General features: G+C 35.2%; 1 long non-coding RNA gene across 2 annotated transcripts in view; it reads right to left on the bottom strand.

The window, feature by feature from the left end:
* Positions 1-26,148, bottom strand: part of LOC147581758 (uncharacterized) — a 41,053-nt gene that overhangs the window by 2,818 nt on the left and 12,087 nt on the right. The window contains exon 3 of one of the 2 annotated variants that reach the window (XR_015249747.1): positions 25,052-25,285. The exons of the other annotated variant lie outside the window; for it this stretch is intronic. This is a non-coding gene — a long non-coding RNA (uncharacterized LOC147581758). Of the gene's footprint in view, positions 1-25,051; positions 25,286-26,148 lie in introns of those variants that run through there. 2 annotated transcript variants of the gene reach the window in all.

Below are 26,148 nucleotides of genomic sequence, written 5' to 3'. Positions count from 1 at the left end.
TAATCTTTTCCAATTTGGCACATATAAAATGGTTTCACATTGTGGTTTCCATTTTCATTTCACTGATGACTAATCAGGTTAAAGGAGTGGAGAGCAAGTGATTTCTTAGTTTTAAGTTTAATAACATATCTTCAGATGAAAGGTCATATTTATGCTAGTAGCCTGTATTTATCTAACACACGTAAGGCTTCTGATTTTCAAATTAAACTGAAAAAATTTTAAAGTTCTTTCAGAAATGTTGAAACTTTATTAACTGAGACCTTTGGTTTTCATTGTTCTTTAGGGAAATCTGTAGAACTTTTCAGAAGCAAATTTACTTAAGAATAGCAATCAAGACATTTTGTAGGACAATAAAGACATTAATAATACTTTGTTATTGCACATGATATTATTCTCTCTCTCCAGTTTAATGGCTTACAATGCATTTTTTTTTTTTTTTGGCAGTATGAGGAAATTAGCTCTGTTTCTTGGCACAATTAGTTGTAAGTCCTTTATTTTCATTCTGTTGAAGACTGAAGGACAAATCAGTGATAACAGAATCAAGCACTTGGGTAGTCAGCTAAGATTCTTGTCTAGGAGTAATTTATCATGTAAATGGTGCCTGCTTTTTTTTTTTTTTTTAATGGATTTGAAAACAGCTTTCTGCATGATTGAAGCCTTTGTCAGTAGCCCACCCCAACATTTGACAAATGTTACTTTTCTCTACAAGAGTGTAAGTAGATCTGTGTGATAAAATTTTGAAATGGCATAATTAGTTTATGTGAATTTTTCTAAACCTTCTCTTGCTCATTTAGAATTTTATATATATGTTATATTTGCACTCTAGATAAAGCTTAAAAGATTGTAAAATGCATATTTTTTTGTGAAAAAAGAATAGTTTGGGAAATCAAATGTATAAAGTATATGTGTGTATACATTTCCTTCCTTCCAACCTATGCTTCTTCAAGATATTAAAATAATACTTATATATTAAGGCAGTGTGCGCATTGAAAAATGTGTCTATTGAAAATATCAGAAAATGTCTAGGTGATTATTGGTATGATACCAGACAACTAGATATCTTAAAATGTACAGAACATATATTTTTTAAAATTCTTCTTGGGGCAGTTGGCACTGTATAAAGAACTAAAGTGCTTTCATCTAAATATATAGTACATGAATATTGATATTGCAGCCAATACCTAAAAATATGGATATGCTCAGGTATCTGATATTTATCCCTAAGAAAAAAAATATGCCAATGGATCCATGCCTGTCAAAGGAAAATGGTAATTTTTAAAGTAATATTCAACCCATCCTGGAGGAAACTGATTTTTTTTTTAAATTGACATAGTTATTCTTTATTAAAGTCAGCTATTACATTCAATTGACCATATTGAGTTTTATACTATGATATTATAATCTTATGGAACAATTTTTTTATTTTTTGTTTTATATTATTTTATTTGTTGTCAACTTATTCAAATGAGTTCTCCATTCTAGTTGACCTAAATCTAGGACCTATTTAATCATATAATACTTTATTTCTCATTTTAATATGTCTATACTTTCTATTCTAAGATAATTCTCAAATACTTAAAGAAGAGTACTAAAATACTATCTTAACTAAATTTGGAAGTATATACATGTGCACTAACAATGTCATCTTCTGACTTTGTGTCCATTTCATGGTGATCCTCTTTGGCCACCACAGTTGGCGCCAGTAGTCTTTTCTTAGTATGTCTCTTTCTTTTGGTCTCCCCTGTGTATTTGTGTATGCCTGCACATCCATTTGCATGGTTTCCAATTTCAGAATGCCAGTGTCAGGGCCACGTATCCCTGAAATTATTGTTGTTTCCATGTCACTGCAATGCCAACCTTTTGGAACTGATTTCCCAGCTAGGAAGCCCCTAAGCTGTCACAAACATTTCCTTCAAGAAAATAAAATGCAAAACAGTAGCAGTGAGTGCTATCTTGGGGCCTAACAAATCCCTAGTTGCAGGATTCAATGAGACCTCTGTACCTTCCATTGTTTTAAAGTGATGGGGGGGAGGTATGCAAAGAGGGCAAAATGCCTCTTGTTATGTGTCCATCCAAAAATTTAAAGCACTTTACAATTATAAAATATTTAGTTATTCCTCATTAACAGGTAGGCAGAGCTAAGCATCTCCCTTAATTTATTGGGTGGGAAAATAATACATTTTGTATGATAAACCTAATGCATGATCCATCCTATTTTCTCTTGAAATTTTTAATTCAGTGTTACCTTTTTCACAATTATTATGTGTCTCTTCTATTCAAGATATTCTGCTCATCACTGTCGATATGGATATTACAAGTGCATTTCAGTACTAAGCAATGTACATGACTCTAAAGAAGTATGATTCATATATTTGCTATACATTCATGGACAGAATATTCCAATATATAGAAATGGGAATCTAAATTAACTGTGTTGAGCATTGTATCTTCATGGATTTTGTGGATACATTTAAAGACTTTGGATCTGTATAATCGAAATAAGAAAAGACAAAATAGTCTTTCCTGAAAAAAAAATTCATAAGTGATGTCCATCTGTCTGTCTTCTATGAATAGATGTGCACAAGATAGGTAAGAAGTTTCAACATTTCCGTTTGGTCTGGAGCCAATGATAGACACAATGTTTTGCATTTAGAATAAGAGTGATTGGGGCGCCTGGGTGGCGCAGTCGGTTGAGCGTCCGACTTCAGCCAGGTCACGATCTCGCAGTCCGGGAGTTCGAGCCCCGCATCAGGCTCTGGGCTGATGGCTCAGAGCCTGGAGCCTGTTTCCGATTCTGTGTCTCCCTCTCTCTCTGCCCCTCCCCCGTTCATACTCTGTCTCTCTCTGTCCCAAAAATAAATAAACATTGAAAAAAATTAAAAAAAAAAAAAAAAAAAAAAAAAAAGAATAAGAGTGATTTTGGAGACATTAACGAGAAGGTGAGTTGAAGATGTGAAAAGCCTCGGGAAGAGAAAGCAATAGAGGTGCGTTAAGACACTCATTAATTCGTTTATCTACCCAAATCCCAGAATGTAATTTACTCTATATCAGAATATGGCTGATTCCCCAGTTTAACTGCTGAGCCTCAGCAACTGTTGTTTTTCACCTTTCTTCTAGGAAAGACTGATAAGCAGTGAAACTGACTATTGGGGACATTTTAATATTCAGTTCACCTCTTTCACCCTTTGCCTCGGGGCAGCCAGCACACTTTGCACAACCTGGACTTTAGCAGGATTTGGAAGAATTCACCTTAGGGAAATTAAAACTGCGGATACAGTCAAGGGACCTATGATTACGAATAATCCACACACACTCATTATTTGGCAATGCTGAGCTAAATTGCTACAAACCCAGACGTTTGATTTTTCAATGTTTCTTGGGTAACCACATGTACTGTAATAACTTTTAAGTGAGTCATCTTTTTAGCCTAAATCAACGTGAATATGAAAAAAGCAGTTTGGCCTTTGTTTTGTTTTAATAATGGACAGGACTCTAATAGATATAATTAGATGTTTGTATAACCCCTCCCCACACATACACATGCACACTTAGAGCTGGTAGTTCTTCATTGTTGTAGATACTTGGGCAGACCACCCAGACTCCCTTTCAGAGCTCTTCTCCCCAGGGCAGAAGTGTTGCCTGCTGGTAGCTCACAGCCCAGACTCTCCCTAAGGGAATCCTCTGTGGAAGGAAGCTGCTGAGTTCCAGATTACCTGCTCCACCTCTCCCACGTGGCCTTCATCCAATGATTGGTCCATTCAGGAGTTCAAAGGCCCACCAGCTACATCGGTTTCCATCTTCTCTGGAGACTCATCCTAACTCCCATTCAACTTTTCCATCCATACAGTCTCTTTTCCTTGCTCCGTCACAAGGATGTCTTCCCAAATCCCTTGCCAAGAAATATCCCTAATGCAAATATTAGTTTCAAAGTCTGTTTCTGAGGAAGCCGAATTTATGTACGATGATCAAATAAATAAGACTAGTTTGTGAGAGAGGAAGGGGCAAAGAACAAATCCAAGTTCTACTCTTCTACTCAGATTGCTTTCTTGATGTTGAGAGATTTCAATGAGCCTAGTGCTCCATTTCCAGGAAGAGAGATAAGATCTGGAATAGAAGGTTAAAGGACTTCTTCAAGATTGATCTTTAAGCAAACTTGGGATGGATTGTAGTTTTCTAGTCGACATTTTATCTTAGTTGGGAAAAATCTTGCACCCCAGCTTTTACCTGACAATAACCTGGTAGTAAAACTAAAAATGACATATTTGTTTGTTTGTTTGTTTTCTTCAGAACATTTCTATTTGCATTTTTTTTCCAGTTGAGAAACTACACTTTTTGTGGTGTCTTACAGAAAAGCACGGCCTCTGCTAAGAAGATTTGGACTTCCTCTATCGGAAGCAGTCACTGTTTCTTCAAACAGAAGAACATCAGGATCTAAGAGCTTCATCCCCAGGGCTAATACAGGACTATGCATATTTGGCTTCTGAAAGTCTAATGGCCAATACATGATTTGGGACCTAGTGAAGAATCAATATGCCAATTATACTTTATGTTCCGCAGAGTATTTAGTGACCATCTTCACTTTTTTTGCTCAATGAAGTGTATGTAGAGTTGTTTTTTTTTTTTAAGATTATTTTTATTTTTGAGAGAGAGAGAGAGACAGAGAAACAGAGAGTGAGTGAGGGAGGAGCAGACAGAGAGGGAGACACAAAATCTGAAGCAGGCACCAGTCTAAGCTGTCAGCACAGAGCCCTGTGTGGGGCTCAAACCCATGAACCGTGAGATCATGACCTGAGCCAAAGTCAGACACTTAACTGACTGAGCCACCCAGGTACCTATATGTAGAGGTTTTAAATTGTCCCTTTTTATAAACTTTTTCTAATTTCCTCTCTAAATTCCATATACAACTACTCTGAAAAAGTGCATAACTGTACAGTAGCTAAGAGTATAAACTTTGAAATCAGTCATAACTATCCTACATTACTGTTATGCCATTTACTAAATGATAATCCAACATAAGTTTTCTGAGAACTCAAAGGGCCAATATGCTTATCTGTACAGTAGAAATAGTAATATGACTTATAGCCAAGAATAACATAAGGATTTAATGACATAATTTATTCAAAACACAAAACATGGTATTTGGCATGTAGTCAACACTAAAAACAAATAAACAAATAAAAAACTATGATAATAAAATGATTATTAACTTTATCAGTTCACTGAAAGGTGTTAAATAATTTTTTATTTCTCTAAACTCTAACCACAATATGTCCTTCACCAAAGGCAACATTTTTAAATTGGCATAATTGGGGCGCCTGGGTGGCTCAGTCGGTTAAGCGTCCGACTTCAGCTCAGGTCACTGATCTCACGGTCCGTGAGTTGGAGCCCCGCGTGGGACTCTGGGCTGATGGCTGGAGCCTGCTTCCGATTCTGTGTCTCCCTCTCTCTCTGCCCCTCCCCCGTTCATGCTCTGTCTCTCTCTGTCTCAAAAATAAATAAAGGTTAAAAAAAATTAAAAAAAAATAAATTGGCATAATAGATCTTTAATGAATTCAACTCCTTTGAAGTTAAGTTCTTGTTTACATGGATCTTCTTTCCTCTGTCCTTCAGGCCTTCCTGCTCTTTCTCACCACCTCTCCCTTCTCCACTCGCTCTACTGATAAGCTCTTAAACCTATTCAATGAATCATTTACACCTAGTCGTGCATGTTCGGTGTATTATCTATTACTAAGATATCTAGATTAGAAAACTTATCTTTAAGAAGTTTGAAAACGATTGTCCTTTGCTGAAAAACTTTAGGCACAAAAAAGCAGACAGGGTATAGTGTAAGTGATGCTAAGCTTTTGATTGCCAAGGCATCCATCTCAAATAAGCACATTGCCAGCACACAACTGGATGAAGAACAAGGCCATCCTGCCCATGAAGCTCCCCTTTTTAGAAAGCCCTGGGTGACACAGTTAACTGACTGATTTCTTGAATGAACCTGGGTTTCCCTTCATGTGCTTTCATTCCTGCCATTATGTTTTAAATTCACCAATAAAGAGTGAAGCCTCAAAACCCTGGGTACTTCACCCTCTGATCCAGTAAAGGAAGAATCCCAGGTCCACACACACACACTCTATCTATGACCTGGTTGTATGGCCCCAGATGTGCCGTGTATCCTCCACGAATTGTGAGTCATGAACATTTTTTGTAAAGTCCTTTGATGGTTGTTACAGAGGTGTCTCATGCAATCATAATAAGAACCACAAGAACCGGTCTAGTCATTGGCTTCAATGGGGAAAATGTCTGTGCGAGTTTACCACAAGCAGAAAAAGGTCGTGGGGGGTGCCTTCACACACTCATAGCCAATAGCACTGGATTAAAATCCAATTAATTGTATTTGAAAGCTGAAAAATATTAATTTTATTTGATCTATATATAAATAATAATTTAAAATATAAATGGAAAAATCTCAATGTTTATTATTTTATTTAATCTTTTTCAGACTTTATTTTAGACATGATAGAAAGCTCTAGGGGAAAATAAAGGATCTGGTTCATTATGTATGGTTCACACTATTATTCACAAAACTTCTTTTTTTTTTTTTTTAACGTTTTTATTTATTTTTTTGGGACAGAGAGAGACAGAGCATGAACGGGGGAGGGGCAGAGAGAGAGGGAGACACAGAATCAGAAACAGGCTCCAGGCTCTGAGCCACCAGCCCACAGCCCGACGCGGGGCTCGAACTCACGGACCGCGAGCTCGTGACCTGGCTGAAGTCGGACGCTTAACCGACTGCGCCACCCAGGCGCCCCAACAAAACTTCTGAGGAACAGAGACCAATTTCATTTGCACCTATTCAAGATTGAATCTTTTTATCCTGCTCACCCCTCAAACTGCAGATACACAAATATTTTGTTTGAGATTAAATGGAGACTGTGAAGATATATATACATATTTCCAGGATGTAGTTATCAAATCAGCTAAATGAAATCACAAAATATATTCAATCAAAACCAAAGCAAACAAAAACCTTCTATGAAGACTTCACAGTGATTTCCAATTCTATGTCACACAAGCCCTAGAAATCCCATAAATGATAGATTTATGAACTACATGCCATGCTTTATTGACCTTAACAGATATATATCTAGTCAAATTGACACAGCTAAAGGCAAAATTATTTTGCTCTGGTCTAAATTTATATTGATTCAGAGTCATAACAATACTAATACAAGAAAAACTTAATTTTCCATTTCTTAACTATCCCAGCCTGACTGAAATAATATTTCAGAACATGAAGTCATTTGGGGGAAAAAAAAAGGCAAAAGGTAAAAGGAGCAATTAAAATGAATTCTCATGGTTATTTTTTGTATCCCTTACTGATATTTGCACCATAATGTAGATAATACAAATATATTCCATTGATATTTTTACCCAAATTGGAATATATAAATCAGGACTTTAGCAAACTCTTTAGCCTTGTATGATATTGATAAACATAATTCAGTCATAAAAAAAAGGGATGAAAAAAATCACCCAGAATTTCAATGCATATAGAAGGCACTAATTTTCTTGTGGCCTATAGTTTTTTTGTTCAGATGCTCTCCATAAAAGTCTTTCAGATTACTCTCTCAATCATCATGATAGGCGTCTGTGGTTTATTTAGTCCTATCAAGCTTTAGTATTGGAGAAGGAATCAGAGACACATCCTGGTCATTAAAATTCCTCCTCGATAGTTGGAGATACAAGCCTAAGAACATGAAACAATGGGAAAGTTTTAAAAGCTGAATGTAACTACTATGCACTATGAGCCAATGTAGTATAAGAATCAAGAGAAAAAAGAGGATAAGGGCTGGAACAGACAAGGACACTGGGGAGATGAAAATAAACTAGATTCTTAAGATTGTAAAGAAGTGTTAAGATGAAGGATTGAGAAGAAATTATTTGATCAGGAGAGTGAAATTGAGACCCACTTTAAATTTGAAATGTAATAGCAAAATTTGGGTCATAATTAAGCCTCTGTCAGAAATAGCGTTGGTAGATTTTTTTTTTTTTAGCCTTAGAAATATGTGTTAAATCTTGCCTAACTTTGTAACTGATATTTCATTTAAATCCTGAGGCTATTATAAATGAAGAAATGATTGGATGATAGGGCTCTAAATCAGTAATGTCATTTTTTTTTCCTTGAACTGAAAATAATGGTGGACAAAAGCTGCTCAGGTAATTTAATGTTTATGCCTGAAACTTGACTCTGATCATCTTTTAATTTCAAAGCATCTCCAGCTACAGGTTCTTAGTAAACCATTTTCATAATTTTAAGTCTTGTATGCACTCTGAAGTGACATTTGAATAAATGGAATCCTTTTCATTAGCCTTGTTGCTCTTTAAAAAAAAAAAAATTCTAAGATATCAGACACTGAACATGCTTTAGAATAAGTTAACCTTCACATTCCTTAAAAAATATAGTAAATATGCAAATGTCCTTCCTAAAACAACTTTTATCTACAAACACATAGAAGAAAGCAATCACTAGCTTCACAGTTTCTCAGTCTTAATTGGATTTGAAAGCTGAAAAATATTAATTTTATTTGATCTATATATAAATAAAATTTTAAAATATAAACAGCAAAATCTCAATGTTTATTGTTTTATTTAATCTTTTGGGGACTTTTTTTAGATGTTATTTATATGATAGATGCTCTAGGGGAAAATAAAGACATATGTGGTTATAATCCGGAGCATACACTGTGGCAACATTTCTTATTTCAAATGCACTTTTCAGCACGAGCAGATAAACCAACAGAAGATGCCTGGAGGAAAACATAAAATCACATTAAAATATTCTCAATTTTAAGACATAAAAACTCAACGCCAATGCCTGATTTATTCCAATATCACCATAAACTTTTCAACATTGTTATCAATCAGTGTACATTTAAGTATGCTAATTTTTATTTATTTTTTTTTAAATTTTTTTTTCAACGTTTATTTATTTTTAGGACAGAGAGAGACAGAGCAGAACGGGGGAGGGGCAGAGGGAGAGGGAGACACAGAATCGGAAACAGGCTCCAGGCTCTGAGCCATCAGCCCAGAGCCTGACGCGGGGCTCGAACTCACAGACCGCGAGATCGTGACCTGGCTGAAGTCGGACGCTTAACCGACTGCACCACCCAGGCGCCCCAGTATGCTAATTTTTAAAAGAAATTGTATTTGCACACATGCTATTATATTTATTGCATTATTGGTTTATATCTGAAGTATATACCTATTAATAGAGTTTTTTGGTATATTATATAAAATATGTAGATTTCCTCCACTGTTACGACTTGTTAAATTAGGAGTCAACATTTTTATTAGGGTAAAAGGAAAAGAGACCATTTCATTCAAGAAACTGAAAGAAGCTACTTATTACTGAAGCCCTGAAATTGATGAAGGGCAGGATAAAACAAGAAGTTAGAGAGAGCTTCTCATCAGATTGTAGAAGATTACGTTAAGCAGGTTAGTCTTCAAATATAGTGAATATGAAATCACATTTGTATTTTAGAAACAGCATACTAAAATGGAAAAGCTCTATGATCAATAGTAAAATTAAAAGTAAAGATTTTTATCTGTATAAGTAACATGATAAAATCACTTTGCGATCTACTACAAACCAACGTATCTGATTTGTTTATATGTGATTATTCATCTAGAATTTTATGTTGAAAAGATTGACTATTAAAATTCATGTTCAAATTATTTTAAATTAGTTATATATTCCCATAAACTATTGGTTAAACTTTATTTAATTAAAATAAAGAAAATTATTTATTTCCAACTACATTTGTCTGGGCATCTTATCATTATTATCTTAAAAATTATTACTGGACCTAAACCCAGATATTCTGATTTAGTAGTTCTTAGAGGAGATGATGAATAAAACCAGAAAATATACAAATTTTAATAAGTAACCTAGGTAGTAGTAGATAATATTTGCAGGTCAATGAAAGAAAAAAAGAAACTATTGGAGTGACATATTTAAAAGGATCCAATTATTTGCTGAGTCACTCCCATATGTATATTTCAAGATGTAGGTATACAAATAAAATAAATGTGGGCAAGTGGCTATTTTGGAAGAAAGATCCAGTGGAGACCAAGAATGATTTTCTTTTCAGTGAAGAAAAATATGAAAAGGAAAAGATAGGACTTCCAAGGGCTTGAATAACAGTAAATAGAATTTTGTTCCATGGTGAATGATAAAGACATAGTAGTTTGAGATATGCCTTTTAAAGCAAGCAGGAAAGGCTTCTATCCATCTAGATAGCTAACCATAACTAGATTGCATTGGACCTAAAAATGTTGGGAATTTTAAAGGATTTCAATTAAAGTATCAGAATGATCGTTTCCATAAATGAAAGCTAAATTAAAACTTGACATTTTTTTTTCTCGGTTCAACATTCTTAAGATTAGGATTTGAAGAAATAAGGGAAGGAAGAATTTTCCAACTTCATTTTTTTTTCCAATGGCTGGTTACTGTTTTGTTATATAAGTAAATTATGTATTAATTTTCTCTGAACAGTTATTTCACTCCTCTTTGCAGCTTAACATGAAGATTGTCTATCACATGCCATGTGAATAATTAACTCAAAAATACCCAGGTTTGGATGTTCCTTGTTAGAACTGAATTAGAATTCATAATGTCTAACCTCACATCCCACTGCTTCACTTTCTTCTGATGATTATCATTACTTATTAAAGATATACTGTGACCAAATATTTATGTTTCAGAATCTTTCAAAAGGACTGTAATTTAAGACACTAGACTTCCATCTTCTAATCAGGAGATTTATTTCACCAACAAAATGCAGAAGTACTTTATACAAGGTGGAACTGAAATAAAGTTTAGAAATAAAGAAGTTATACCAAACTCTTTGCTTTTCCTTTTAATATTATGACCCTAGAAAAGTTACAAATAATTTTAGCTACTCATTTTCCTTTTTCCTACAATGAATGCAATCACTTTTTACATATCATTTTTCAAGCATAACAGATTATGTGTATTAAACCTTTTATAAGCACAAAAGACTATTGAAATACAGCATAAAATGAACCGAAAGCATATATCTTTTCTAATTATTTTGGAATTATAAATAAAATATCTTAGAAATTAACCCGACTTTTTAAACCAAGTTAGGAAAATGCAGCTTTTATGTGAAAATGTAAAATTGACCTTAAAATATTTAATACTAATAACGGTAATCATTTGCATTATTTGTGTTGGCAAAGTGTTTAAAACTTTTATGTTTAGCATAATATTTTGAAACTATAGACATTTTAAGAAACTAGGTATATAAACTATGTTTAATAAATATCAGTGCAATCTAAATAGAATTGAATTAGGACTTTATTTTTATACCCAAATGTTTCAAAGCTTAAAATATATGTTTTTTATATATATATATATATAGGGGCACCTAGCTGGCTCAGTTGTCAGGGCATACAACTCTTGATCTCAGGGTCATGACTTTGAGCCCCACATTGGGTGTAGAGATTACTAACAACAACAACAACAACAACAACAAAATATATGAAAACATAAGTAAAAAAGCTTTAAAAAAGTACTGGTACTTTGCCAATCAAAACCAAGTTCTCAATGTTGAGATTGTTAATCAAAATTAGTTGAATATATGTATGCATAGATTTTATTCTTGAAATAATATTTGGATTGAATATATCTATCTATATCTATACCTATATCTAATCTATATGTGTGTGTGTGTGTGTGTGTGTGTGTGTGTGTGTGTGTGCATTATATAACGTAATTATATTTCCCTGAATCAAGTCTTTCGGTGTAGTATCTTCTTTCTGACACTTTTATTTTGGCCTTTAAATTTAGGCATCTGATATTCCAAATATATTTTATTACATTTTCACATCCTCTTTCTCCTCTCCCAATCTGTTATTTGGCTAAAATATATATAACATATATAATATAAAAAATAAAATATAAATATAATATATATTCCTATGCTATCAGCAAACATGCTGAGAATATGTGATATGAAATTCTAATAATATAGGTCATTCTGAGTTCTTTACAAATGTTCATTGAGTTAATGGTGTCTTGCACAGACGCTTTCAATTCTGTCAGTAGACTTTTTCTAGAAGTTCCAGTATATGAAATACTATGTCCAGATTGACCATTCTTTCAATTGAGAGATATCTTAAAAGTAATGGGACATGACTCTGAACAACTCTCCCAAACAATACACAGAACAAATGGGATAGGCAGATAGAAGAAAGATCATAAATATAAATTTGAAAAATAATGGTTTAAGCAGCTAAACATTTTTTCTATTTCAAAGATTTATTTCATAGAGTGCTTATTACACTACTGTATATTATACATATTAGAAAAGTCATAATGCACAACATTTCTCAAATTAATTGCCCAGGAGTCTATTTTACCTAGAACATTTCTATGTGTCTAGAGTTGAGCTGAATATACTTTGGGAAATGCCACACTAAAAGCAAAAAGAATTACAAGGGGGAAAAATGGCATGCTTATCAGCTTTTAGATTCTGATGTTAGAAAAGTTAATTAAAATGTCAGATGGTTAGAAAGTGGGTGACAAGGATAATTATGTTGAGAAAGAAGAGAGGAAAAGAATGGAAAGGCAGTGGGGTGTGCTAGCATGAATATTAGAGTGAGTCAGTAGACCAAAATTCCAGTCCTGACCTGAAATAAATAAGCTACGTGATAATGTGAAAGCATTTAACAATTTCTCATCCAATGTTTAAAATGAAAAAGTTTAGCTGAAATATCTCCAAGATCTCTCCTACCATTTAAAGTTAACTCAAATATGTTCAGTCACTGGAACACGTTTATTTCAGAATGAGAAGAATGTCCAGATTAATGCATTTCTGGTCATGGGACAAAGACCTGTGCAGAGCTAATTCTTTTTATGAGTTATGAATTTCATGTTGAATTAAAGAGGATTCCATCTATGTAAGCATTGACAAGCCAAAGAAAAGGTAATAAAAGGACAATAAACAAGAGTCATAATGTGATATATTCAAAATGCTTGGGTTGCAGAGAATAGTTTGAGGATTTCTGGATAGAACCTCTCTCCCATGATTTTTTCTTCTTTCCATACTATTCACTAAAAGTATTGGTTTCTGGATGACATCTTTAATCTCTGCATGCACTTTTATAACAAGACAATATTTTTGAAGTTCTAATGTTTTTTGTCCCTTGTCTCTTCGGCCCTTCTTTCTTACTACTATCCCTCTCACCGGAGTGGCTAAGATACTGATTCAGAATAGCATAAAATACAAAAGTCTGATTTTAGTTCCTAAATGCCCTCCTGGTGGGAATATTAAAGACTAGATCCATGGAAAAGTATCCATAATAGTTATCATTTGAGGAGAGTATTGTTTCCCTCAAAGACTAGAATGTATTTATGTTGAGCCTAAGGAAAGTAAAGAAAAAGGACAGGTGATGAAAACAGAAAATCCACTGGTGAATTTTCCAATGCAGCTGCTAGTTTTCCACCCAAATCCAGTTTGTTTGTTTGTTTTCTTTCATTATAACATAGCTCTGGTCAGACACATTTCTGCCAAGTCAGATACTTTGTACCATCTTCCCTTGTAATGAGTTACGAGCAAGTAACCAAAAACTGCTGATGGATTTAAGTGATATGTGCCATTTCTGGTCTGGTGACAAAGATATCGAAAGTAAGTCTTCCACCCACTCCTTCTCTTTCAAAGATCAGGACAAAGTCCCAATGGAACTTCAATCATGAAAAGGATGACAATTTTCTCAAGTATGGTAGATCAGCGGCTTAGAAGGAGGCTGGATTCCCAAATAACTATGAAGAGCATAAATGTCCTTGAAATGGGAAACATTCATACCATAACTGTGACATGAGAGAAAATAAAACTTACTGTCTTTGTGCTACCGTAATTTTGGATCTTTTGTCATAACTAAGTTTTCCCTCATTTAATGTACTCTAACACATAATTTTTTTTTTTTGAAAATTTCAGGCACATATTGAGTATTGAAAGTTTTACCCATTACTATCATTATTAATAATGTAGTAAGGGGGCGCCTGGGTGGCGCAGTCGGTTAAGCGTCCGACTTCAGCCAGGTCATGATCTCGCGGTCCGTGAGTTCGAGCCCCGCGTCAGGCTCTGGGCTGATGGCTCAGAGCCTGGAGCCTGTTTCCGATTCTGTGTCTCCCTCTCTCTCTTCCCCTCCCCCGTTCATGCTCTGTCTCTCTCTGTCCCAAAAATAAATAAACGTTGAAAAAAAAAATTAAAAAAAAAATAATGTAGTAAGTATTATTAGATTGTGTGTAGGAAGGGTCTAACTGAAATAAACTACAGAGAAAGGAATTAAGAATTACTCATGACAGAAATAGGAATTAGGAACCTTGTAGCAAAGGGCAAAACACAGACGGCAGTGTTCTGGAGCTAAGTCTGGTCACCACCACTAGGTCACTCAACTTCCATTCCAGTGAGGATGTTTTCTTTATCAGCTTCTAGAAGTTAAGTTGAGAAATGGTCCCTGCAAACTTCCATCTTGAAAGATGATCACATACATAACCTGCTCCCAGGCAGCTACACAAACTCTATTTCCCATAATGGAATCATGAGGCATTTTTCTTGGACAGCATCGAGCACTTCTCGCAAGAACTGCCCAGTAATAGAGACATCTGTCTAAGCCCTAATATGTTACATGAGTTTCACTGGACATACTGATGTGATCAACCCTTTTGTCATTTATCTAGACACTAAAACTCCAAGTGTATGCTGTGCTATGGCACATGGATTTCATTCTCAGCTAAATCCTTCTCCAGGAATTATCCTCAGCTTAAGAAATCCAGCTACCTTTCCAAAGGTTATGCACCCCTCCCCGGAGGCAACACACAGCTAAGGACTAGCCAACAGTGGGTTATAAGAGCCCACAGCACTCTTTTCATGACTGAGACCACTCTGCAGGACCATTCCAAATGGTCCAGCACCCCTTTTAGATGAATTCTCCATAGCAACTGTATCACAGCTCAACTTCTCCCTCTGTCTGATATTGCTTCCTTCCACCTGCACCGTATTTTTCCTTAAAGAACATTCTGATTAACATACAGAACAACAATCTCAGAATCTCAGAGTTTGTTTCCTGGAAATCTAATTTACAACACCACTAGTAAGAGAGGGATGACCTGTAGACTGTGGAAATAGTGGCACCAAGTTTCAAACTGGCAGCTGCAATTTTGTAGGGGAATAGGGTACTGATGAAGTGAACAGCATCAACTTAACATTCCACTGATCAAAATAATCTGCTTTCATCGCATGTTTTTCAATTTTATTTCATGTCATGCACATAGGTTTTGATTTTCAGTAATTAATGTTCCGAAGGAGCATAAACTTGAGTTTGTGTTTTTATTTAGCTATGTGGTTTTCATCCATTCACTTAATATACAAATATTTTTAGATGTCCTTAAATATGGAAAACACTATGAAAGTTTTAAGGAAAATATACCAATAGACATTATATCCTTCTTTGTAGTCTGTAAAGCCTGAAGGCTAATTTTTAACAAGCAATTATAAGCGCTAGAAATCAATGGTTACTTAATCTTCAAGTCTTAAGTTATTGATTGATTGATCTATTTTGAGAGAGAGAGGGAGGGGAGGAGAACAGCAGGAAAGGGAGAGAGAGAATCCCAGGAAGGTTCCACATTGTCAGTGCAGAGCCTGATGTGGGGCTCGAACTCACGAACTGTGATATCATGACCTGAGTTGAAATTAAGAGTCAGTTGCTTAACCAACTGAGCCACCCAGGCACCCCTTGAAATCTCCGTTTTTAATGTCAAAATAGAAATGAGTTTAATGTAAAATTGTTGTTATGATAGAAATATAAGCATATGAAAGTGATTTGGCACAAACCAGGATTTAAGCAACATCAGAATATTTCCTGGTTTCTCTTCCAGTTTTGAAATGGATTCCAAGATAAAGGTATTGCGGTTGAAAATTAAGTTTTATCCATTTATATACACATATTAGAAGAAGGTTTTTAAATTCGTTTCTGGTTAGAAGCCCTTCCTATGAATGCATTTGTTCAACACATTGCAAATGGAAAATATGTGAGAATAAAGAAAGGTCATTATATTTACTCTATATGAAACTCAGTTGTAAGGACACGCTTTTTGCAAAGGTTGTATGGCAAGCCAAGCTTTGACTTTTAACACAGAGGAAAACAACCAAACCCACTACAAGCTTCATGATCCTTTCTAAAATCTCTCTATAGGTGTAATGTATTACTTAAAACAACTTAGATGCTTGCGAAAGCAGATTCAAACTTTATGCGTGCATGCATCATCACTATCACTGTAGCAACATACATTAAATGTTGATCATGTGTCAGATTCTATTCATCCCTTTCATTTGTTATAGACATGACCGTATGTGGTATGCAATACTCTCAGGAAAGGACATTTCTATAGTGAAATTTAATTTGTCTGTTTAGAGGAAGTGATTCCCATGGTCTTTATTGATGTTTCCTGAGTTGTGTATTCTTAGAATAGTATTAAGTACGATTTATTGTTCTTCAGCTGTAAACATGTAAACATAGCCAATCACCTGTGTCTTCCCAGAATATGTGAATATATAATTTTTGTATCCTGTTGATATTTGTTTGAGAGTTCCATGGCATGTTTTAAAGAGATCTTAGATGATCTGACTCAAGCCTGCCCTATTGCTTGAAATAACCCACATTAGTCACCACAAAATTTAATGGAAAATGCTACGTTATAATGGGAAGATGAATTATCTAACACAATTCAATATCTTTGATATGTGCTTTCTCAAGTCCATTATGATGTATCAGAAGAAATTTAAGAAAGAAGGGATTTGGGAAAGGTGAATTGTGGGCAACAAAGCTCAGAAGGTGTTATTATGAACAAGTACTCAGTGAAAGGTGATACTGCATAAGATAATGCTATTACTGAAATAAGGATTACTTAGTGCTATGTGATGGTTCAAACTCTAGCTTCCAGGAGGAGTAACTCTGGATTCAAACCCTGGCTGTTTCATATGTGATTTGAGGGAAACTATCTACCCTCTCTGAGCTTCAATTTAGAATTCAATATTAGAAATTTCTTTAAAAAAATCTTAATATTAACTACCTCAGTTTGTCTTTACATTTGTAAGTTTTTCTTTACATATGTGATTTTGCGGCTGGCATTTACCCTGTCTCTGATGTTTCCTGAGTTATGTATAATTTTCTTTTATAGAAAATAATCCTGGGTCTACTGGGTGGCTCAGTTGGCTAAGTGTCTGACTTCTGCTTCAGGTCATGATCTCATGTTTGGTGAGTTGGAGTCCTTGCGGACTCTGTGTGGACAGTGCAGAAGCTTCTTGCGATTCTCTTTCTCTTCTTCTGTCTCTGCCCTTCCTTCACTTGCGTTTTCTCTCTCAAAATAAATAGATAAACTCAAAAAAAAAAAAAAAAAGCAAAGAAGAGAAGAATCCTAAAAAGAACCACCTTTCTGGGCTAAAGTAAGTACTGAATGCAAAGCACTATTTGAGGAATCCTTGCCAAGTAACAAGCACTATTTGCTATGACTCATATTCGTTCTAAACAGGCGTTAGATAGGTAGGTAGGCATATAGATAAATGGATAAGCAGACCTAGCCAGTTTATTTTCTTTTTTCTGTGTTTCTGAAAGGCCTCTCAAAGTTCTCTAAAATATTTTAAGAAAATTTTAAAAGTTTTTATTTTTCATTGATTCACTTATTCTCTCCTAAAAATCAGAATAATTGTCATATGGATACAAATTACTAAAATGTAACTTTTCTCTCTGATTATCTTATTAGTCGGTGTCATGTAGGCTGAGATCAAGGATGTTGCCAGAGCCTATTAGATACACCAGCAGCAGATATAACCTGTTTAATCATAAATTGGAAGAAGCAATTGACCTTTTTTTGATCATTATCTGTATGCCAAATTCCGACGTAGATTACTTAGGTGAATGATACCTTGCCTAAAAGAAAATCACTTACAGTGGCTAATAGTTGCGAACAATCAACTCTATTTCATAAATGGGGTCATTGAACTTAAGCAAGTTATCTACAGATCTCATAATTAAAGAAGACCTCCGTAGGAAAGCTAATACAGAAAAACTGAAAAGTTGAAAAGGGCTAAAACATAAACATTTTCTAGTAAGCATCCTGGTACTTTAACCTGTCAGTGGTATGGTGAATCCTGAGTTCTGACTCTAAAGTGGATGGCTCAGAGCAGAGAGATACATTCCTGTGAGAAGTTAAAATACTTTTAGTTTTTATTTTTTGCATTGTAGAATTACTGTAATGTAGTGAAAAGAGTTGAAATTTCTAATTTGTGTCTATTTCTAACTTTGAGGCTTATTAAGTATGAAAAATGTAATTCATTTTGACAGATATTTTCATTAGAGGTGTCCATTATACCTTTTAAAGACTTCTGTTTCATTTATCTGAAAAATGTACTTCATTAGAAATATTTTGCAAGTCTGTGGCTGCATATTAATGATTGTTCACTAGGGAATAAACACCTAAATATAAACTGTGGCAAACTGGGGCACCCAGGTGGCTCAGTTGATTAAGTGTCCAACTTCAGCTCAGTTCATGACCTCATGGTTTGTGGGTTCAAGCCCCACATCGTGCTCTGTGCTGACAGCTTGGAGCCTGGAGTCTGCTTCAGATTCTGTTTCCTTCTCTCTGTGCTCCTCTCCTACTCATACTCTTTCTCTCTCTCTCAATAAATAAATAAACATTAAAAAAATAATAGGGGCACCTGGGTGGCTCAGTCAGTTAAGCGTCTGACTTCAGCTCAGGTCATGATCTCACAGATTGTCGGTTCGAACCCTGCATGGGCTCTGTGTTGACAGCTCAGAGCCTGGAGCCTGCTTTGGATTCCATGTCTCCCTTTCTCTCTGTGCCCTTCCTTCCCCTGCTCACACTGTCTCTCTCTAAAAAAAAAAAAAAAAATAAATAAATAAATAAATAAATAAATAAAACATGGAAAAAAAATTTTTTAAGTTAAAAAATTATAAATAAATAAATAAATAAATAAATAAATAAATAAATTTGTTGCAAACTTAAGAAAAAATTACCTAAAATTCCTACTTAATATATGGGTTTTATGCAAAGTAGAAAAATCTGAATTTTCTATTAATTATGTTAATGGAATACAATTTTTTAAGTGAGAATGTATCTGAAAATATATTAAACTACCTCTTGAATGGTGTATAAATTTTTATAATGATTTCTGATCACAACTGGGATTAGGTTTTTATATTTACCTACATACTTCTAAGTATCTTTTGTAATATATCTACTTCTATACATGTATCTTTTGAAACTTTATATGCAGTAGGCATAATGATATATTTAGCAAAAAAAAAACCCAGCTTGTGTGAAAGACGTCTTGTCATATTACTAATTTTTAAAAACATCCTTATCTATTAAAAGGACTTGTCAGGAGCCTAGACACAAATACATAGTGGGTTTTTCCTCTTAAACTTGCAGGCTATCTGAATTAATTTTGTTATTCCTATAAATGTCACACAGTCAATTGAAATGTTTATGGAAAGTTTTATATCACATGAAGGAAAACACACAGATTGGCAAAAAAGAAATGTGGGAAAAATAGGGGTAGTACTTGGTAGTATGTTCAGAATTTTTTGGATGCTGTTATTCACCATTTGAATTCTGAAAATTGTTTTATCATGAATATATCTAGTAGGTGACACTCTATTTCTCTGGCTAGCAATCCTGTATTTACAACTATTAAAATGCACTATTTGGGGCATGGCTCAGTTCATTAAGCGTCCAACTTCAGCTCAGGTCATAATCTTGAGGTTTGTAAGTTCGAGCCCTGCGTTGGGCTCTGTGTTGACAGCTCAGAGCCTGGAGCCTGTTTCCGATTCTGTATCCTCCCCTCTCTCTGCCCCTCCCATGCTCATGCTCTGTCTCTTTCTGTCAGCAATGAACGAACGTTAACTTTTTTTTAAATGCATTACTAGTTCATTGGTTCAGATAGAATTTTCTTGTTTAATCAAATTCAAATGTATATAGTAATTAAGATAGCGATAAACTAGAATATCTCTTATGTTTAAATCTTCCTATGGTTATGATGTAAGTGCAAAGAATAAATATTAATTCAGTTTACCAGCAGATATCATCTGAGGCACCACAGGTAATAGTAAACTAATGACGGTCCCCAGGCCAGTCTCTTGGCCAATGTTTGAAATTTGGAATCCGTTTTTATTAATATAACAAATATGTGTTTACTGCTTCTGCTTTCACCACTACTACCACTGCTGTTGATATCTGTCATCATGAGTGCTGTGATTTCCCAGGTAAGTGGATAATTGTGCATTAACTCATGTAGCTCTTGACAAAGACTCTTTTCTTTCTCTTTGCGCTAGTGGATTTAGAGTATCCCTGAAACTCTGTGTTTATCCTAAGGAAGAGTATATTTGAGTATATACCTGACTTTAACTCAAAGAAACATGAACAATGGGAAATGCATCACTGTGTATTAAAAAAAAAAAAAAGATTGAACTTCACTGTTAACTCAGGCAAATTATAAATCTTACTATACATCAAGCTTTACTAATGATTCAAAGGTTGCAAACATGTATCATGCACAGATGTAACATGTTTTTCCTGAAGAAACCCGAAACATGTGTTCTGACTCCATTAAAAAGCTGTCTTTTTTTCCCTTGCAGTTCCCCCGCCACCTCCACCCCCCTATTTTTTTCTTACTTTGGGAAAAATAGACACGTTTTTGAATTTCATAAGCAGAAATATTAATATAGAGGGAATATACTTCAATTTTGGCATACTTTCATTTTATTCTCAATTTAATTACATTGCTCGTATGACCACTCCATTCTATCTGCTCTATAAATTTGTTCCAGGTTTGTTTTCTATAAAGGGTCCAGATATTTCTGTAACCTTACAGAAACATTTTATAGCCACCCTTTTTAGTAAATACCTTTACTTTGTGTACAGGGATGTCTGATCAAAATCACTCGTTTCCCCAAAATTCCTAGCTTTGGAGGGAATGTGCACTCGTCTGCTCTTGACCTTTTCCTTTCTGCTCTGTACCAAAGAGTAGTAGACATTGAAGGGAACAAGAATAACTTTACCCTCACCTGTTGTGTAAAAAGCAGAGTGCAAGGCAATTAAGCATTGCTTAATTTGAACTTCTTGGGAGTTTAATCTATACTGAGGAACTGAGACTCAAAGATAGGGAGATAATCCTAAAATAAACTCAATTTTTATCTAAGTGCTAAATATCATGATTATTAGTGATAGAGTTTAAAAGAAGATAATGCCTTAGAGGTACTAGAGGTTAATAGAGCTAAATTGGAAAATAGTGATCCCTATAAAAGATTGAACTTCTTGGGTACTTTTTCCTTGGATTGTATGAGAATATTGGCATAATATATTTAAAAAAACAGCTATTACAATTTTTCTTCTGAATATTTTTTATAACATTTGAGCCTGTAGTAACATATTATACATCCAAGCATTCTTATGCACTAATTGTGTGAGACTAAAGAGACTGAACAATACTGCGACCTGTAACTGTGGGCAATCACATATTCAATTACCTGCTGCTCTACTATAACATACTATGATATCAAGAGGATTTTCTTCCAGAGTTCAAGATGGTATCAACACTGATGTACTGAGCAACTCTCAGTAGAGCAGGACAAGAGCCAGTGGGGAGCCATGTTCATTCGGCAAATCAGAAGAGGAACATAGTAATCCTGATTTGTTCCAAAACCAAAGTAGTGAAAAGTGACCGCGGCACAGGAAAAAAGTAGCTAAAATACGAGTTCTGTAGTTTGTCAGCTCCCTCGATTTATTTGTATTGATTAAGGTATCTTAAAAAAATGATTTGTTAATATTTTTATATCATATACTTATAGAAATATTTGATTATATGAAATGCTTGATGCTAATAATGAACAAGGGGAAGCTAGTATTTATTATTGAGATGTGTAAGACCTGCTCTCAGGAGGTCAGCTAATTCATGGTTCACTTCTACTATTTCTTCATTCACACTTGTATTTTCAACATTGCTTTTCATATGCAGAATATATCCAATATGTCCTAGTACATAAGAGAGAGATTAGAAGCAACTAACTTATTGGACACACACAAAAATAAATTCTATTAATAATATGTGCAATTCGTTAGGCTTAACTTCTAGATATGATGTCCAAATCTGGCTATCTAGAATCCTTGGTTTTAGGTAGGATAAAGGAGCTTACAGGATACATGATGAATTCAGAAAAAGAAATTGTATTTATATGCTCTTTAACTGAAAAAAAATCCAATTAGAAAATAATTTTATTTCCAATACTGTCAAAAAGAAAAATATATTTAAGAATAAATTTAAGAAAAGAAATTTTGAAATTTATTTTGAAATACTGAAAACTAGAAAACATTATTGAAAGAAATTAAAGAAGACCTAAATAAATAGAAAAACATTCTATGTTTATGGTTCAGAAGATAATCTTATTAGATGGCAATGCAACCAAATTAAATACAGATGCAATGAAGCCACTATCAAAATACCATGTTTCTACCAATTTTTCTGAAACTATCTAGTTGACTCAAATTAATACAAAATGTAAGTAACCCAGAATAGTAAAAAAAAAAAAAAAAAAAATCTGGAAAAAGAAAAAGTTGGAGCCTTACACTTCTGATTTCAAAACTTCTCATACAACCATTGTATTTAAGGCTATGTAGTATTGGCATAAACACAAACATATAGATTTAATGCAATAGAATAGAGAGTCCAGAAATAAATTCTAACTTTTATCATCAATTGATACTTGACAAGGTGCCAAGACATTTTAGTGGGGGGGGGGGGGAGAATTCTTGTTAGCAAATGATTCTGAAACAATTGGATATATACATGCAAAACATGAATTTGGATTCTCAAATTATACCCTGCATACACACAAAAAATATTCAAAAGGATCATAGATCTAAATATAAGAGCTAAATCTATAAAACCCCTAAAACAAAAAAATAGAAGTAAAAATTTTTTCTAGGCAAAGGTTTCTGGAAAAAAAAAAAACAAAAGCAAAAGTGAAATAATATTTTATCATTTTTTATATTTTGATAAAGTCTAATTTATACAGTCAAAAGATAACTCACAGAATGGAAGAAAATACTTGCAAATTATATTATCTGATAAAGGACTTGTGTTTGGTACATAAAAGTACTCTTAGAACTAAGTAAAAGAGGTAAATATCACAATTACATGTGAGAAAGATTATGAATAGATATTTATTTAGGAGGGGTATATAATTGTTGATTTGCAAACCTCTAGGACTTCCCTGATATAATTTGAATTTGGCCCCTGTATTCAGATGGCAGGGAGAAACCAAGGAAAGAGTCCAGGTTGGTAGTTTAAAAAAACATTTTTTTTTAATGTGTATTTATTTTTGAGACAGAGAGAGACAGAGCGTGAACGGGGGAGGGTCAGAAAGAGAGGGAGACACAGAATCTGAAGCAGGCTCCAGGCTCTGAGCTGTCATCACAGAGCCCAATGCAGGGCTCGAACTCACAGATGGTAAGATCATGACCTGAGCTGAAGTCGGAAGCTCAACCGACTGAGCCACCCAGGCACCCCCAGGTTGGTAGTTTTAAAAGCAAGAGTAACTTACATATCATGCTTGACTTGAATGTAGAAAGACAAATGGATCCCTGCACTCAGACTTCCAAATCTTAGAAGTTTATAAAGAGGCCTTAACTGTGCTCAGTCACCTATACCATGCAGGTGTTTTCAACACCGTATCTCACCATCTCAAGCCTATGTCCTTGGAGCAGCTTCTGAGAGAGGGAAAGACATGCAAAACCTATATTCTAAGGACAGAGGAGGGGATGAGAAGCCTCCAGTTGCCTCTGTCCAACTGAAGAGTCAACTAGGAGTCTTGTCTTTTTGATGACAGTCCCCAACAGTTCACCATTCGTGACTGGTTATTACAATCTCATGTCCCCCCTCTTCTTCAATGGGCCCTGAGTGGTCAGTAAGGGATTTCATGTATGTGGAGGACTCTCTTTGGGCAGCTATCTAGCTTCATTGGAGGTGGGTGCTCCAGCAACAATATAGGCACATGCAAGAGAAAATACAGATTAACACAGTAATTCTCCAAATCTGACAACTTTTTCCATCACAAGCCCTGGGATCTAAACCATCAATTTATTAAATCCCCTTGGCTGGGGGTTGGATCACTTAGAGCATTCATTTGTGTCTTCCTGTGATTTAATAAAGATGATACATTAACAGACTCATCAGGTACAAACACATAATGCTCTGTTTGGATAATGGCATAGGTGCCTCCTTGTAAGGTAGTAATAATGTCCAAGGCCATCCTGTTTTAGAGGACAGCTTTTCTCATTAGAGTCATTTCAGCGTTTAATAAGGACAAGTTTTGTTGGCTATCATTCAGGGCTTGCTGAGTGAATTTATTAAGAGCTTCTATCGTGTGCTATAACATCCTTCAGGCCTATGGAGGGAACAAAGACATCAGCCAAATGATCATACCAGTAAAAGAACATGCCCATATGGCCTTGAAGAGAGGGAGATTGACAGCCATTGTTACTGCTGGGCAAATTCTTTCTTGTGCCGAGGGCAAGCTCAGGGTGCAGCAGCCCAACCATGAAGGTGGAATCAATGGCTGAAGATTTAGGCCATACAACCATGGGGTTCCATTGGTGCTACCCAATAAATACCTGGGTGTCACAACGAATCAGTGCCAAACCAGTCATTCTCCCTTAATGTGATAGGATGACTAAATAGCTCCAGGGATATCCACTCCACGTTTGTAGTATAATTGGGTTGATTCTCCTTAGAGTGACTTGGTCCATAACCCTGGGCAAACCATATAAGCCCTTTCCAGATCTGAGCATAACCACCCACGGCTCCGATGGTGGTATTCCAGGATCCTTCTGGTAAAAATTTGGTAAATAATTATAAAAGACTACTTTTATACTTTGTTGGACAGAAAAAGAATACCTATGTCCAGTGTAGCTTAGTCTTCAATATACTATTTTAGTGTCTTCTAATCCCTTTTCTAGGGCGGATGTGATACCAACCATGGAAATCCTCAGGAACTAAAGAGGGGCAGCAACCCAAACACTCAACAGTTGGATTGATTTCTTTGATGAGCATATGAGTAGGCCTGTTGTACAAAGATATTTCCAAAAGTTTTTCATCTTGTGATTGGATACCACAGGAGCAGCAGAGGTGCAAGGCTGAAAAGACAGATATTTAGTAGAAATGTATATGGGCAGATCTTCTGCTTCTATAAGAATTACACTTGTGGCCTAATCTTTAGATGTTAATGTGGCTGTAGCTTTAGGAATCTAACCTGGCTATGCATACCATACATGTTGGCTAAGAGAGATAACACTGCCAGGAATGAGGAGATGGACTGGGGGCAGGATATGCCAGACCAGGACTATTATCTTCTCTCCTCTTCCAATGGTAGATGTTCCATTTCAGGTATAGTCCATTGCAGCAGGACAAAGGATCCCAACAGAGATTGAGCAGATCCTGCTTACCCAAGGGTGCAAAGATCCCAAGGGTGGGATCTTCCACTGCAAATTCCAGTTGATGATTCCTTTTCTAGGTCTGATGGGGCTTGGTATTCTCAGCAGCATAGCACATTGATTCACAGTGAACATAAGGGCAGGGCTGCTTCCCAAGACTTCCACATCTTTATGGTGTTGGGTGCCTCAGCAGGGGCCCCAGTCTGGCATGTGTGGCAACGGGCCCTACTGGTTGATCAGTCAAATGTCTTAAAGACTGGGATAGTACTTTAGTCTCCTGGCCAAGTTGTTTTTACCTATGAACAATTTAATCTGCTGCTTTAATGTTCCTTTTTTTTCCCCTTTCTACCAATTCTGCTGCTTGTGGGTTATAAGAGACATGGAGCCTCCATTCAATGTCATGTTCTTTTGCCCAGTCTTGCATTTTATGACCTTTGAAATGTGACCTTGATTACTGTTTGATGAGGGTTTCCACCCATAGTTCTCAGGTTTTATTGCTATTTTTTTGTTTTGTTTTGTCTTTGTTTTTTAAGCTTATTCATTTATTTTGAGAGAGAGAGAGAGAG

The sequence above is a fragment of the Puma concolor genome, chromosome B1, assembly GCF_028749965.1.
Source record: "Puma concolor isolate L17-30 chromosome B1, mPumCon1.1.hap2, whole genome shotgun sequence".
NCBI classification, from domain to species: Eukaryota; Metazoa; Chordata; class Mammalia; order Carnivora; family Felidae; genus Puma; species Puma concolor.
Note: the sequence above shows the minus strand (reverse complement) of the source record. Positions and strands in the feature narration are given on the sequence as shown.